The sequence below is a fragment of the Mytilus galloprovincialis genome, chromosome 9 (genome assembly GCF_965363235.1).
Source record: "Mytilus galloprovincialis chromosome 9, xbMytGall1.hap1.1, whole genome shotgun sequence".
Classification (NCBI taxonomy): domain Eukaryota; kingdom Metazoa; phylum Mollusca; class Bivalvia; order Mytilida; family Mytilidae; genus Mytilus; species Mytilus galloprovincialis.
Window position 1 is genome coordinate 8,893,341 of NC_134846.1, and position 15,429 is coordinate 8,908,769.

Below are 15,429 nucleotides of genomic sequence, written 5' to 3' on the forward strand. Positions count from 1 at the left end.
TGCCGATTATAAGATACACAGTTTTCTCTGCTTTCAAATCTTTCTGTTTGAACCCGTCGAACTTATCAATTATTGGTAATATTAATTATTTGGAAAACAAAAGGTCCTGGAATGGAGTATTTTTTAATCAACAGCATTGTCCTATATTAGTTATAAATAAAGTTGAATTCTTTGATTCGCTGTTTTACGTCATGCCCGCTAACAAATTGAAAACTGTACCTATAAGCCTTATTTTTAGTCCAGATTTTTAGTATTCGTATTGTTATCTTAGAAAGTCTTACTGATTAAAATACTACAATAGGTAACAATTTGACAATTTAGTAGTGTCAACCCTGTGATTATGACCTTTGTATACTAAGCATATTAATCCTGAATACACCGTTTGGTGGAGCGCCTGTCAGTTGCGGAACGTACAGATAAGGTAATAGGTAACAGGTGAATATACTATTGGTATCGGTATCTGACTTGACCCGGAACTTCTTAATTAAGCCAAAGGTGTACTTGAATAGGTCTATATTTGGTAGTACATGTATTACTTTATTTCTGAATTTTAAATTGTTTTTTTTTTAAACTGTGTAAGAGAAATTATTGTTCTATTTAATAAGCATTGAACAGTTGACATTATTGTGGTCAAGCAAATGACAAAAAATATTCTGAATCCAATTTTCCTTATACCTGTCACTAGCTGTCAGGTAAGCTGAGGATTTCCAAACCGAAGTGGTTCGTCTGCGAAAGGTGGAATTTACAGAATAGGTGACGGGTACCAGGTCTGTGGATGAAACAAACATCCTCACCTTCAAACTGTTTTTTTAGTTCAACTTCTACTACTTACAGTCAGTGATCAACACATGCAGTGCGATAGAAGAACGTCTGTTATCCAAATGCAATCAGGGAACCAGTTCAGGTAAGACAAACTGGTTGTGACCTTGAACTTGAAGATGCAGAGCTTAAAATTCTGAATGAAAACTTGACAGTACGGCGGTAGCCTGTTGTTGAAATGATTTCAATATATATGGTCCTATATGGTAAACATTTAGTTAAAACAAGTGTGAGAGTATAATTTACGTTTAAAGAGGGACTAGTTTTTTGGTTTTTGTTCTTTTTTTTTTTTTTGGGGGGGGGGGGGGGGGGGTCATTAAGTGTGAAGTGGGTGGTAAGGGTGGTGGTGCTTGCACTGAATAAGCATGAAATAAGACATAATTTCACGTTAAAAGTTTTCTGTCATCATGTCATGAACGGTGCACGAAAAAAAAAATACTTTGGTGTGAACCTTTTTCTGACTGAGTCGCTGCTTCTTGTATATATTAACTTCACGTTTGACTTGATATTCCCGATTTAGTATACACATTTATGATATAATTGGTTTACAGCTTTTAAAAAAGTATTTCTTGACAATCCCTGCCAATTTAAGCGTTTGAATTTTACAGGAGATTTAATTATGCAAAATTTATAAGCATTTGAAAATCTTGTAAGACAGAACGTCAAATAAAAAAGTTAAAACACATAGAAACTAAAATAAAAACACGACAATCACTTCGCACAAAAATAACCATTTACCATCCTCTGTCATAGAAAGGTATAGATAAGCGACCTAGCTACCAATTGGTTTTATGGGGGTCTAGGATGAAAAATTTTGTCCTGCATTCTATTAGTTGTTATGTATTTTTCACTCTATTCGGTCCTGCCTTTTTTGTATGAAAATTGAGAATGGAAATGGGGAATGTGTAAAAAAGACAGCAACTCGGCTACCAGAAGAGCAGAAACCATCAGAAGGCAACTAATGGGTCTTCAACATAACGAAAAACAAACAAAACTTCATATTGTATATATATGCTCCAGACCATATATGCATGAGTATTTGGATGGTACACCTATATTCGTGTGGTCAGACCATATGTGTATGGTCACACCAATATTTATGAGTGTACTCGTACAGTCTAGTTAGGACTAACTGGCCCCTTTAATATTTATTTGGACCATAGGTATTAATTTTAGACAAACATTTATCCAGAAAAGCGCTTTGGACGCAATAAATTATTAAACGTGTTGTTTTCAATTTTTTACATCACTGCATGGGTCAATACCTCTGCTGGTGGACTATCAGTCCCCGAGGGTATCATCAGCTCAGAAGTCAGTATTTCGGAACTGACATGATTTAACAAACTTTACTAAAATTGTCGGTCTACAAATTTTGAAATTATTAAGAAACTTAGGTTTTAACTCCCTCAGGCAAAGTTGGCTTTAGACATGTTAGATGAATTTGGCTATAAATTTTAGGTATTTTTGACATATATATAGCTCTTCAATGGTTTTGGTACTTATACATCTTCGGAGTTCAAATGTTTGGCTTTGAGCGTTCCTGATGAAGGTAAATCCAGAAAAGTGCTTCGGACGCAATAAATTATTAAAGGTGTTAATTGTTTTCATTTTTTTTTTTTTATCAAAATCTGTTATTGAATATAATTATATAAACACACAAATTAATATTATGACAATTAGATGAATAAAGTGAAATATATCATCATATCACCAACCCTAATAATCTGGAAACAACTATTTAATATTTGAGTAACAAAGCTACCTTTATTTATTCTTGCACTAGTTTTTGATGCATTTTATTATATTTTCTCTATGTGTTTTCAAGGGATTTTGTATAGTTTTTGACCAGTATCTGTGACGTTTTTGAAAAGTTCCTACATCTTCTAAAATATTTTCTTCCAACTTTATATTTATTCTGATAACTACAATTTCAGCCAGCATAATTAAATCTTCTGTATAAACTGACATGCTAAATGCACAGGAGCTTAACAGAATAAAGCTGTGATTTATAATGATACTGTTCCACAACATTTTAGGGTCAGACAAATTTAATGCTTGATTGGGAGCAATTATTTGTGGTCACTTAAACTGAAGAAATTTATTGCTTTTAATTGATTGACCATGTGCAGCTGGTAAGCACATAATCAGCTGATTTACTAAAATAACATTGATTACCTTGAATATTATTATGGATAGAGATAAATTTTAAACAGCAATAAGGTTCAGCAAAGTAAGATCTACAATTAGGTCAACATGACCAGAGTTATATATAGTCTATTTAAATATTTTTGATAAATTTTTGTAATCTGAAACTACTGGTCCAAATACATGAAATACAATACAATACAATATACAATATGGAATCAAAGGAGTAGGTGCAATGAAGGTCATTTTTTTTTCGATCAAATTTTGCCTATTATCTTGAAAACTAAAATAGATAGAGAGAAACTTTAAAAAATGCAAAAATGATCAGACAAAATACTCTTTTGTGTTTGGATCAAGAGCTAAATAAGATTATGAAGATAGAGAGAAACTAAACAGACTTCATTGATCAGCAATATATTTATGATACAATTTTTTTTTTATTAAAGATCTATTAAAAAACATACACATGCAAGATCATTTAAATCATCTGGAGAAGGTATGCACATGTATATTATACAACTCCTCTAAATTTAACCCAACACTGTATCGGTTATAAAAAAGTTAAAGGATAAAATCGTGTATTCTTGATAGTTCAATGTTGACAAATTGTTATATTTGATCTGTCAACCTATAAATATTTAGGTATACTAAGCAGGAAAAGGAAAAGAGAAATAAAATAATATTAGAAAATTTGCAAAATTGATATTAAAATGAGTGAAAGTTGTATAAATAAACGTACAACTATCCTAAGACCATCATAAGACACCTCTCGTGTAGTCCTAACTTTATGACCAATATAAAGAGATGTCCCAATTTAGGACCGCTTTGTGAAACCCACATAGGACTAAGATATGTCGTAAGACCATCCTAAGACATGTCTTAGTCCTATTAAGACAGCTTCGTGAAACTGGCCCCTGCACTTTATCATGTTTATCGGACGCGTCAGACCACTTGACCACCTGGGCTTCACAAAAATAAAGCTTTCCGATGGCCGGGTCCCTGTGTTTCCTTTCCTCCTCAGTTTTTATTTAACGTTGTAATACAGTACATGATACATATAAGGCATGAACATGGGATATATATTTGTATGATCTGTTAGTCAAATGGGTTTTGTTAAAATATACTTTTTCACTTTTTGGGTCTTTTGGAAAATGTTGTTTGTGCTTCTACAACGAAATTTGTTTTACATGCACGCATATAAAAATTGCAGTTTTTATCAAACGCAATCATAGGTTTGAACGTAGTTTTCAATTTAGATTTGTATATACATGTCCATGGATATATTTGTATATACTTGTCCATGTATATATATATATATATATATATATGTCAAAATATTCACTTCAAACTATCCTGAACCATGCAGTTATTTCAGGACAGCATTACATTTCTATATAATATATAGTCATAATATGCATTAATTAGGGAATGATGAATTACTGTTAAACTTCAAACCCACGGTTGTTGAACTTTTAAAGAAATATTCCATAGAGAATTGTTGACATTATCTTTTTATATTATATATTACTGTAACTAAACTTCAAAGTGAAATTAATTAACTTGCCATTTTCTTCTTTGAACTGTTTTCCTCCACTGCATAATCAGGTTCTTCACAAAATCACCACAAAAACAATATTGTAATAAATTGAAGAGTTATAAGAGTAGCACAACTCTGTGTGATTTTCAACATAAATTTATTTTGCTCTACACATTTTATGATGTCCAAGTAATGAGGTCATGACATCAATATAAATCCATATAGTAACCAATGAGATAAAAGAGAAATTTATTTAATGTCTTCCTAAAATCTTTGGATAAAAACAGGTCACATTTACTTGTACATATTGTGTGTATGCTGTACTTCAATATAAAAACACAAGTAAATGTTATACCATATATATATATACTCTCACCACATTCAATGTCATCGATTCAATGGACTTAATTAAGTATAATGGTAATAGGTCTATTAGTGTAAATAAAAGTGAATAATTAGAAGGATTAGAATACACATGCAGTATATGTTCCAATGACATACAGAGGGATAGAATTTTGAGAAAAATTTATTGTAAGTAATAATTTCATACTTAATGCCAATAATTGTTTATTTCTATGTTTTGTGTATGGTCTCCTTAAAGTTTTATTATGAGGAGGATTAAGGGGGTGGGGCTAATGGGTAATGGGCCCCCCTTTTAAAAAAAATAATTGTTTGATTAATTTATTTCGGGATCAAATCACTGAAGCATGATTTAAGCGGGTCCCTTTTAAAAAAATTCTGGATCTGCCACTGCATACCACAGACATATACAGAAATTAAGGATGTTTTATAATTTTAAAAAATTCTAATATATCTATCAATTAAAAAAATATTTATATTGATATGCATGCATGCATTAGTGATAAATTTAATAATCTGTCACCTAAGGATTTTTGCCTATAGATGTTTTATGTCTCACTGTTGGGCATCTAAGGCTTTCAGTATCAAATTAGAGTTTTGCCCCCAATTTCAGGGTCCACTGAACATAATTATAAAAATGATAGTGCTAGCTATAGTGGGTCATCTGTTTACTATGGAAACATTATTGTTATTGATTTAAGGTGGCACTAACACTACAGGGAGATAACTCTGTAAAGTCAGCTATTGGACTTAATTATCATTTTTTACCTGGGAAAGGGGGGGGGTGGCTGGTCATTTTGAAATCAAACATACAAAATTTCTTGATCCCCCCTATTATATTTCACTTTTTTTTATTTGATCCCCCCAGTAAAAACATTTAAAAAAAAATGATCCCCCCCCTATCAAACATGCCAAAATTTTAACATGCAAAACACTTATCATATTATTTCATGAAAATATTGAAAATGATATATTCTCAGTGGATTGAATCAAAAACATATTTGAGGGAAAATTGTCTTGAAATAGGGCACTTCCATGAGGCCTCTTCCATGAATATAAGCATGATAGGTAGCGCAAGCCAGTGCTTTGAGTAATTTTTTTCTGACTTTTTTTTCTAATTTCCTGTATTGTGCTATTAAAGAAAACTTGATCTTAAGTAACTCTAAAAGATAACTTTTTGAAACAGTAACAACACATTATTTACTAAATGGAATCTATTATATATGGCCTTCTCTTGAACACTGCTTAAACTTAAGTTTTATGTAAGGCCTTATTGAGTTGCTAAACTTTTATATGGAGATTATAAGTTACTCATTTATTGTCACATTTCATTCATATATGTGTGATAGTACATGTAACATTTTGATTTATTAGCCTAAAAGTACAAATTTTGCGGGAGTAAGAGGTATAAATAAATTAATTGACCCAAAGAGATCTTGTAATGAAATTAAAAAGTTACATTAGTGGTGTTCATCATCTTAAAATCATTTTGTATTCATACAACTGTTTGTATGCAGATTCTAAGATGAATATTTTATCATTTATTGGAGAATTAATTACTCTACACATTATTCTTTCATGATGCGGCATACTTTGTGTTTTGGGACAAAATTTTGCACAAATCGCTGCAGATTTCTCCTTAATTTATACTTAATTTCTCTCAAACTATTAAGCTGATTAAAACAAAATTTGGCAGTTATGCTTGTTAATTTAGTGATCAAAGTGAGTGAAATACATGTATAACGACTGAATTATTTGGATTATGAAGCACCTACATCACCAAATTCTTGTGGTGTCTTAATTAACTGTATATGAATGGTGTTAAAAATATATTTCTATTTGACTGTTGCAATGTTCTTCTTGACATGTTCATGATGTTGTTTCTTGAAGTATGTGAAATACTTATTTCCATGTGTAAAAAATATTGATCCCCCCACTTTGAATTTATAAAAAAATTTGAACCCCCCTTTTCCACACACAGAAAAAAACTTGATTCCCCCTGTATTTTGACCACCCCACCCTCCCAGATAAATAATGATAAGTCCCTTTAAAAAAAAGTGTTATAATTACGTTGTGTTGTCAAAAGAATACTAAGCTTCTTAATGATCAAAATTAGTGTTAAATGTCAAACTGCTATATAACCAGTGTAATTTTTCTGGCAAAACGGTTGGTTCAAAATTTTTGAATTTTTTATATTTTTGTTAAATACTTTGACCAAATTTTATGAAAATTAAACGAGCTAAATAATTTTTAGTAAAAGTGTTGGGTACCACCTTAAATGATCTTAAATGCAAAGTATTAAGAATTAAGTTTCTGAATTTCACGAGTTGATAATTGCCTACAATTTAAAATTCAAGAATTTTGCATACAAGTATGCCACTTGAAAGTATATTGTATTTGACCTGGATGAGAGTTTAGATGAGGTTTACAAAATAGAGAATAACAGGCAAAATGTACAGAATAAAGGAAAAAAAATAATAAATAGGGAAAAGAAGGAAAACTAAAACTAAATAAATATTAGAGAATAAGTGCTGTAATGAAATTTATGTAAAGAATAGAGATTAAAGAAAAACAATCTAATATACATGTATTAAAGAATAAAGATACATGTAAAAATTGTATACATAACAGGCCCGTAGCCAGGAATTTCCAATGGGGGGTTATTTGGACTCATGAACTCAACTTTAACAGTCACAATTTGAACAGAACGTTGACTTTAACAGTGCTTATTTGGTTTCAAGGGGGGTTCATCTGAACCCTCCTGGCTACAGGTATGCATAACCCCTATCTAGACCTTAATAAATCAAGCCATATTAACACATAAATGACAAATACTCTGATAATTGTGTTTAGGTCAGACAGGAATTTTGTCTGCAAAAGACTCATAAGTAACTCGATTGATCTCCAATAAAAAAAAAAATTAAAGGCCAAATAATTTACAAAATTAAAAACTTTGTCTTTGATAATCAAGAGAAAAACTGAGAAAGACTGAGAAAGACATGATTCATACATAAAATACAAAACTTAGAACCTCAAATTAAAAAATTAGAAACAGTTAGGGGCATTACTTAAACAAGTAATATTTTTAAGTTACTTATATATTTAAGTAATTTTTGTTTTTGAAAATAATAAAATTACTTAATAGAGTGATTTTAAATTCTAATAGAAGCATAGATTAAATGTAGTTTGAATAAGTTATTGTATCATTTTCTATCCAAAAAAAAATTTATAAGATTTTAGAAGGAGTATGGAGATAAAGGTTTAAATTAAAAATAATGACAAATTACTTGAATACAGTAAGTAACAATGTTTTATACATTTTTGAAAAATATAGTAATAACACTTATTTAAGGAACACATCATGTAGTTGATTTTGGCATGGAAGTATTATATTGACATAATACTTCCATGATTTGGGTTAGCAGTTAAAAAGAACTTGAAATCTTAATTAATTCACAAGTATGTATCTATTTATATCAGTCATTGTGTCAGTCTATCTTCAAGATTTTGGAGGAAAATGATAATTTAATAGTCCCAAGAGACCAACTTTGACCCAGAAGCATCCATGGGTATGCAAGATAAGTGATAAGTGTGTCAGTATGTTATTCTCAAAACTTTGAATATAGACATCTAATTTCTAAATTTCGAATAAGTGACCACTGCTTATTAATAGAAACTGGAAGATACAGGAAAATTCCCAGAGATTTAAGACTATGTACACATTGTGATGTACTAGATGATGAGTTTCATTTCTTTTTTAAATGTAAAATAAATGAACAATTAAGAAAAGAATTTTTAAATGAAAATAAATATAATAACTTAAATGATATAGATAAATTAAAACATATTCTCAATCCTGAAACAAAACAGGACACTTGCAAATTAGGCTCCTTTTTAAAAAAGTCACTAAGACTGAGGGCAGGGAGTCCTTGATATAATTTGAATCTCTTATATATATATATATATATTGATTTAAAAAAAAAGACAAATTATAGTTCAAAGTGTGTCCATTGTTTATTTTCATTGTTTTATGTAAACTGTATATTATGTATAATGTTTTAAGCCATTGGTCCATATGGGCGTAAAGTGCTTTTCAATAAAGTTAATTAGTGTTTCAGAAGGATTATATTTCATGGGGAAAAATAACCAGATGACTTTGAAAATGTGTTAAAGCTAGTAAAATCTGCATTATTGGACATCTATAAAAATAATATTTAGAAAAGTTACATATATAAGTAATATTTAAAATAGCCTCGTTTTCAACATAACTTGTATAGGTAATTTTAATTGTTACTTTTTTTTAAGTAATGCCCCTGACTGATAAATGAAACTGGTTAATGTATTAATAGAGCAAAAAAATTAGATTATGTGTACAGAACATTATTAGACTTGCTACATGTTCCTTCCTAATTATTTATTTTTCAATTTTGCCCCTTTAACATTTCACTGCTATAACTAGGAGATTACCATTATACTGACATCTGCAGGGGCAATCTGTAGACAGGCAGTTATCAGCAAACATATAAATTAGTAAAAAAAAAAAAAAAGATAGGGAATTGTAGCAAGTCTAAGTACATTATATAAACACTGTTTTAGAGATGAATTTTATTTCATTTATTTTCAAAGAATTAATACAGACCCATTGCATGGTGGCCTTTGGCTTTTGTCTGCTCTATGGTCGGGTTGTTGTCGCTTTGACACATTCCCCATTTCCTTTTACAATTTTATCATTATAGAAAGAGGACAATAATATACATAAAATTAAGAATTGAAATGGGAAATGTATCAAAGACACAACAACCGGACCATAGAACAAACAACAGCAGAAGGTCACCAACAGGTCTTCAATGCAGCGAGAAATTCCCACACCCAGAGGTGTCCTTCAGCTGGCCCCTAAACAATATATATATACTAGTTTAGTGACAATTAATGAACACCATATAAAACTCCAAATTGTACTTAAGAAACTAAAATTAAAAATAATACAAGACTACATGTAACAAAGACCAGAGGCTCCTGACTTGGGACTTGGGGACTCTTGTATGCATACATATATTTTGTCAATCAACCATTATATAATCCTGGCACTTACAATAACAGAGTGCTTCAATATATATGTAATACCCAACTTATGATTTTTTTTTCTGTTTGTCAAAAGTGTTTTTTTCTTTTTAGCTCACCTGACCTAAGAAAGAGGCCATCTGAGCTTTTGCCATCCCTTGGCATTAATTGTTGAATCATCCATTGTCTGGTGTACACTTTTTCATAGATCTTCTCTTCTGAAACTACTGAATTAATTCCTTTTAACCAAACTTAGGCTAAATGGGTATATATTTTGTAATAATTAGCTCACAGGGATCCTTCAAGGGCCCCATGTGAGCTTATGCCATCACTTGGAATCTGTCTTCGTAAACTATTTAAAAAATCTTCTCCTCTGAAACTACTTTAAACTTCAAACTTTAACTAAATGTTCCTTAGGGTATCAAGTTTATAAATTGTATCCGAAGTTTTGATCCATCAACAAACATGGCTACCATGGCTAAAAATAGAACATAGGGGTCAAATGCAGTTTTTGGCTTATATCTCAAAAACTGAAGCTTTTAAAGCAAATCTGACATGGGGTAAAATCGTTCAATTGGTCAAGGTTTATCAGCCCTGAAATTTTCAGACAAATCAAACATTCCATTGTTGGGTTGCTGCCATTGAAATTGGTAGTTATAACAAAATTTTGCAGTTTTTTGTTTTTATCTTGAATATTATTATAGATAGATGTAAACTGTATAAGCAGCAATAATGATCTACAAAAAAGTTGATATGACCAAAAAAGTCAATTGACTCCTTAAGGAGTTATTGCCCTTTAATGTTAAATGTTAGAAGGAACTTTTTAGTTCATACTAATTATTTTATAGCTGTTTAACTAATTCATCAATGTTTCTATTTCTTTTGAATCCTATTGATAGGTTTTTATTGATTTTGTCACCAATTGTAGAATCTGTTTTGATAAGATTCCGGTATTTCCTGAATACTGTTCGAAGTTTTCTGCTGAAGAATTCGAATTATTATTCGTACCGATTGATATATTGTATCTATTTTCAACTTTGTTCTTTTTCTAGACATAAATTCATAGAAATTGATCCAATATCCACCTATTTAAATAAGGTGAAAATCATAACTCTGTCCTGATTTCATAGACAGAATTTCATAGAAATTAATATCCATTAGCATGATTAGTGCAAATCACAATTTATAATCAATGTGCCTTTAAGCAGTTCATGTGTAAAAACAAAATGCTTAGGATGTTACTGTGGATTCATTTATTTTCATGGGTATCAATTAAAGATTAAAGAAATTTTTGTATATTTCGCCGATATTTGTTTTTTTGGTTTTGTCAAAGTATTTTTACAACCCGATGGCAAATTTTTAATTCGTTTAACGTTTAACATTTAAATTCGTGGTTCAGCTGTTTCCACCAAAACGCCAAAACTGGTATCCCATGAATTATAATGAATCCACAGTAAATATTTTCAGCATGAATGATGAAGTTTTACATGTTTTATGCCATTCTGTTCTTATTTCAGATTGACATATCCATAGGACATGCAGTTACCCTAGACCATGTAGACAAACAGGAAGAGAAAGGTCTCTGATTCAGTTCTCTGTGAAGTTCAAGGTCTTTCTTAGTCTAAATATGGGAAGATGTGAAAGGTAAGTTTGAAAGTTTGCAAGTGTGCAAAAATATGTTATTTCTAACAAAATGTGCTGTTTCACAAATAAAATACTCTGTGTCTTAGACACTTATGTAGCAATTGCAATAAGGCCACTATATTGGTGTATGAAATGATTGTAAGCTGTATTTGCCTGACCAGTTAAACTCACCAATGCCTTCATTTTCATGCATTGATCATTTATGGATCAAGTTTATCTGATAATTGAAAATAGCGTCAAATTTTCAGACAAGTAAAGCTGGCTTAAATGTTAATTTCTGTCATTTGGGCTCTTGCCGAGAGTTGTCTCATTGGCAATTATACCACATCTACTTTTTAGCTCACCTGGCCCAAAGGGCCAAGTGAGCTTTTCCCATCACTTGGCGTCCGGCGTCCGTCGTCGTTAACTTTTACAAAAATCTTCTCCTCTGAAACTGCTGGGCCAAATTAAACCAAACTTGGCCACAATCATCATTGGGGTATCTAGTTTAAAAAATGTGTGGCGTGACCCGGCCAACCAACCAAGATGGCCGCCATGGCTAAAAATAGAACATTGGGGTAAAATGCAGTTTTTGGCTTATAACTCAAAAACCAAAGCATTTAGAGCAAATCTGACATGTGGTAAAATTGTTCATCAGGTCAAGATCTATCTACCCTGAAATTTTCAGATGCATCGGACATTCCGTTGTTGGGTTGCTGCCCCTGAAATGGCAATTTTAAGGAAATTTTGCTGTTTTTGGTTATTATCTTGAATATTATTATAGATAGAGATAAACTGTAAACAGCAATAATGTTCAGCAAAGTAAGATCTACAAATAAGTCAACATGACCAAAATGGTCAGTTGACCACTGTAGGAGTTATTGCCCTTTATAGTCAATTTTTAACCATTTTTCGTAAATCTTATCTTAGTAATCTTTTAGAAAAATCTTCTCCTCTGAAAATACTGGGCCAAATTTAACCAAACTTAGCCATAATCATCATTGGGGTATCTAGTTAAAAAAATGTGTCCGGTAACTTGGCCAACAAACCAAGATGGCCCCCATGGCTAAAAATAGAACATAGGAGTAAAATGCAGTTTTTGGCTTATAACTCAAAAACCAAAGCATTTAGAGCAAATCTGACATGGGGTTAAATTGTTTATCAGGTCAAGATCTATCTGCCCTCAAATTTTCAGATGAATCTGACAACCCGTTATTGGGTTGCTGCCCCTGAACTGGTAATTTTAGGGAATTTTTGCTGTTTTTGGCTATTATCTTGAATATTATTATAGATATAGATAAACTGTAAACAGCAATAATGTTCAGCAAAGTAAGATTTACAAATAAGTCAACATGACCAAAATGGTCAGTTGACCCCTTTAGGAGTTATTGACCTTTATAGTCAATTTTTAACCATTTTTCGTAAATCTAAGTAATCTTTTACAAAACTCTTCTCCTCTGAAACTACTGGGCCAAATTAATCCAAACTTGGCCACAATCATCTTTGGGATATCTAGTTTAAAAAATGTGTGGCGTGACCCGGCCAACCAACCAAGATGGCCGCCATGGCTAAAAATAGAACATAGGGGTAAAATGCAGTTTTTGGCTTATAACTCAAAAACCAAAGCATTTAGAGCAAATCTGACAGCAGTAAAAGTGTTTATCAGGTCAAGATCTATCTGTCCTGAAATTTTCAGATGAATCGGACAACCTGTTGTTGGGTTACTGCCCCAGAATTGGTAATTTTAAGGAAATTTTGCTGTTTTTGGTTATTATCTTGAATATTATTATAGATAGAGATAAACTGTAAACAGCGATAATGTTCAGCAAAGTAAGATTTACAAATAAGTCAGCATGACCAAAATGGTCAGTTGACCCCTGAAGGAGTTATTGCCCTTTATAGTCAATTTTTAACAATTTTTTCGTAAATCTTAGTAATCTTTTACAAAAATCTTCTTCTCTGAAACTACTGGGCTAAATTAAACTAAACATTGCCACAATCATCATTGGGGTAATTTGTTTAAAAAATGTGTGGCGTGACCTGGCCAATCAACCAAAATGGCTGCCACGGATAATAATTGAACATAGGGGTAAAATGCAGTTTTTGGCTTATAACTCAAAAACCGAAGCATTAAGAGAAAATCTGACAGGGTTTAATTGTTTATCAGGTCAAGATCTATCTGCCCTGATGTTTTCACATGGATCGGACAACCCGTTGTTAGGTTACTGTCCTGAATTGGTAATTTTAAGGAAATTTTGCCGTTTTTTGTTATTATCTTGAATATTATTATAGATAGAGATAAACTATATACAGCAATAACGTTCAGCAAAATAAGATCTACAAATAAGTTTACATGACCAAAATAGTCAATTGACCCCTTAAGGAGTTATTGCTCTTTATAGTTAATTTTTAACATTTTTCATAAATTTTTGTAAATTTGTAGAAAATATTTTCCACTGTAATTACTGGGCCAAGTTCATTATAGACAGAGATAATTGTAGCAACAAGAATGTTCAGTAAAGTAAGATGTACAAACACATAACTATCACCAAAACACAATTATGTCATGAATTTATCCGTGTCCATTATTTAATATGCACAAGACCAAGGTGAGCGACACAGGCTCTTTAGAGCCTCTAGTTTAATTGACATTTGAATGTTGCATTTTATATATATATACATATTACAATCACACAATAGCTGGACAATTGTTAATAAGCATCCATGTTCACAAATAACTTCATTTGTGCAATTAAGGGACATGCTAAGGAAGACCTTTTTTATGCCCCTGCAGTAGTTTTACCCTTGACCGTCTGTATGTACGTCCTTCCATACCTCCCAAAGTTTGTTACCGTTTCCTAACTTCAGTTTGCCTCAACTAAATGTTATGAAACTGATACACAATGCTTATTACCACAAAACACAGATCAAGTTTGAATTTTGGTTGCATCATGTACTTTAACCGTTCAAGAGTTATGCCTCTTTACAAAAAAAATTGCTGAATTTTTCTATTCGTTTTCTAACTTTAGTTTGCCTCTGAACCAAATGCTATGAAACTAATACACAGCAATACTTATTTCCACAAAATACAGATCAAGTATGAATTAAGGGACAGGGTCACTTACCTGTTGTTCAGTTATGCCCCTTAACAAATGAAAAAAGATGCTTATATTTGTAGTTTCCATTCTCTAACATTGGTTTGCCTCAACTAAATGCAATGAAACTTATACACAATGCTTGTTACCACAAAATACAGATCAAGTTTGAATTTTATGGGGGTCACTTTAACTTTTCTAGAATTATGCCTCTTCACAAATTGAATGATTGCTGAAATTTTCATTTCCATTCATTAACTTTAGCTTGCCTCAACCAAATGCTATGATATTTTAAACAATACCTATTACCACTAAATCAAATCAAGTGTTTTTGGTAGAGTCACTTCTACTGTTCTTCAGTTATGTCCTTTTATAACTTTATATAATATATATAAGCGGGGGCATCAACTGTGATCCATTGATACATTCCCCATTTAATTTTTTGTTTAACATCGATTTTTTTTGGGGTGTCCAAGCCGATAAATTAGAGTTGAAAGGGCAATCAAAACGCATCTTTTTTGTTGTTAGCCCTATTGAAAACTATTGTACAGCATTTTGTACAGAGAGGGAAACTTTGTATAGTAAAAATGATCAACACCATAAGATCTACTAATAAGTCACATCCTTTTCTTTGTAGGATACATAGAAATCTTGAAGGACAAATTGGTGCGAGTCTTAAAAGGCACAGATTTGAAGATAAACAAGAGAAAAAAAATGACAAACATGGTTTAAAGGACTGCAGACTTCCTGATATCTATCGAACTGTTCTTTTTTACATAAATGTAATAA

The 15,429-nt window shown here is 31.5% G+C and overlaps 1 protein-coding gene and 1 long non-coding RNA gene across 2 annotated transcripts in view; both read left to right on the forward strand.

Moving 5' to 3' along the window:
* The window catches only part of LOC143044367 (uncharacterized), a 90,292-nt gene that overhangs the window by 42,393 nt on the left and 32,470 nt on the right, over positions 1 to 15,429 (forward strand). The gene's annotated exons all lie outside the window — the stretch shown is intronic.
* LOC143046615 (uncharacterized) lies at positions 905 to 15,412 on the forward strand. The gene is made up of 3 exons (XR_012969185.1): positions 905 to 1,025; positions 11,440 to 11,566; positions 15,278 to 15,412. It is a non-coding gene; the product is annotated as an uncharacterized LOC143046615 (long non-coding RNA).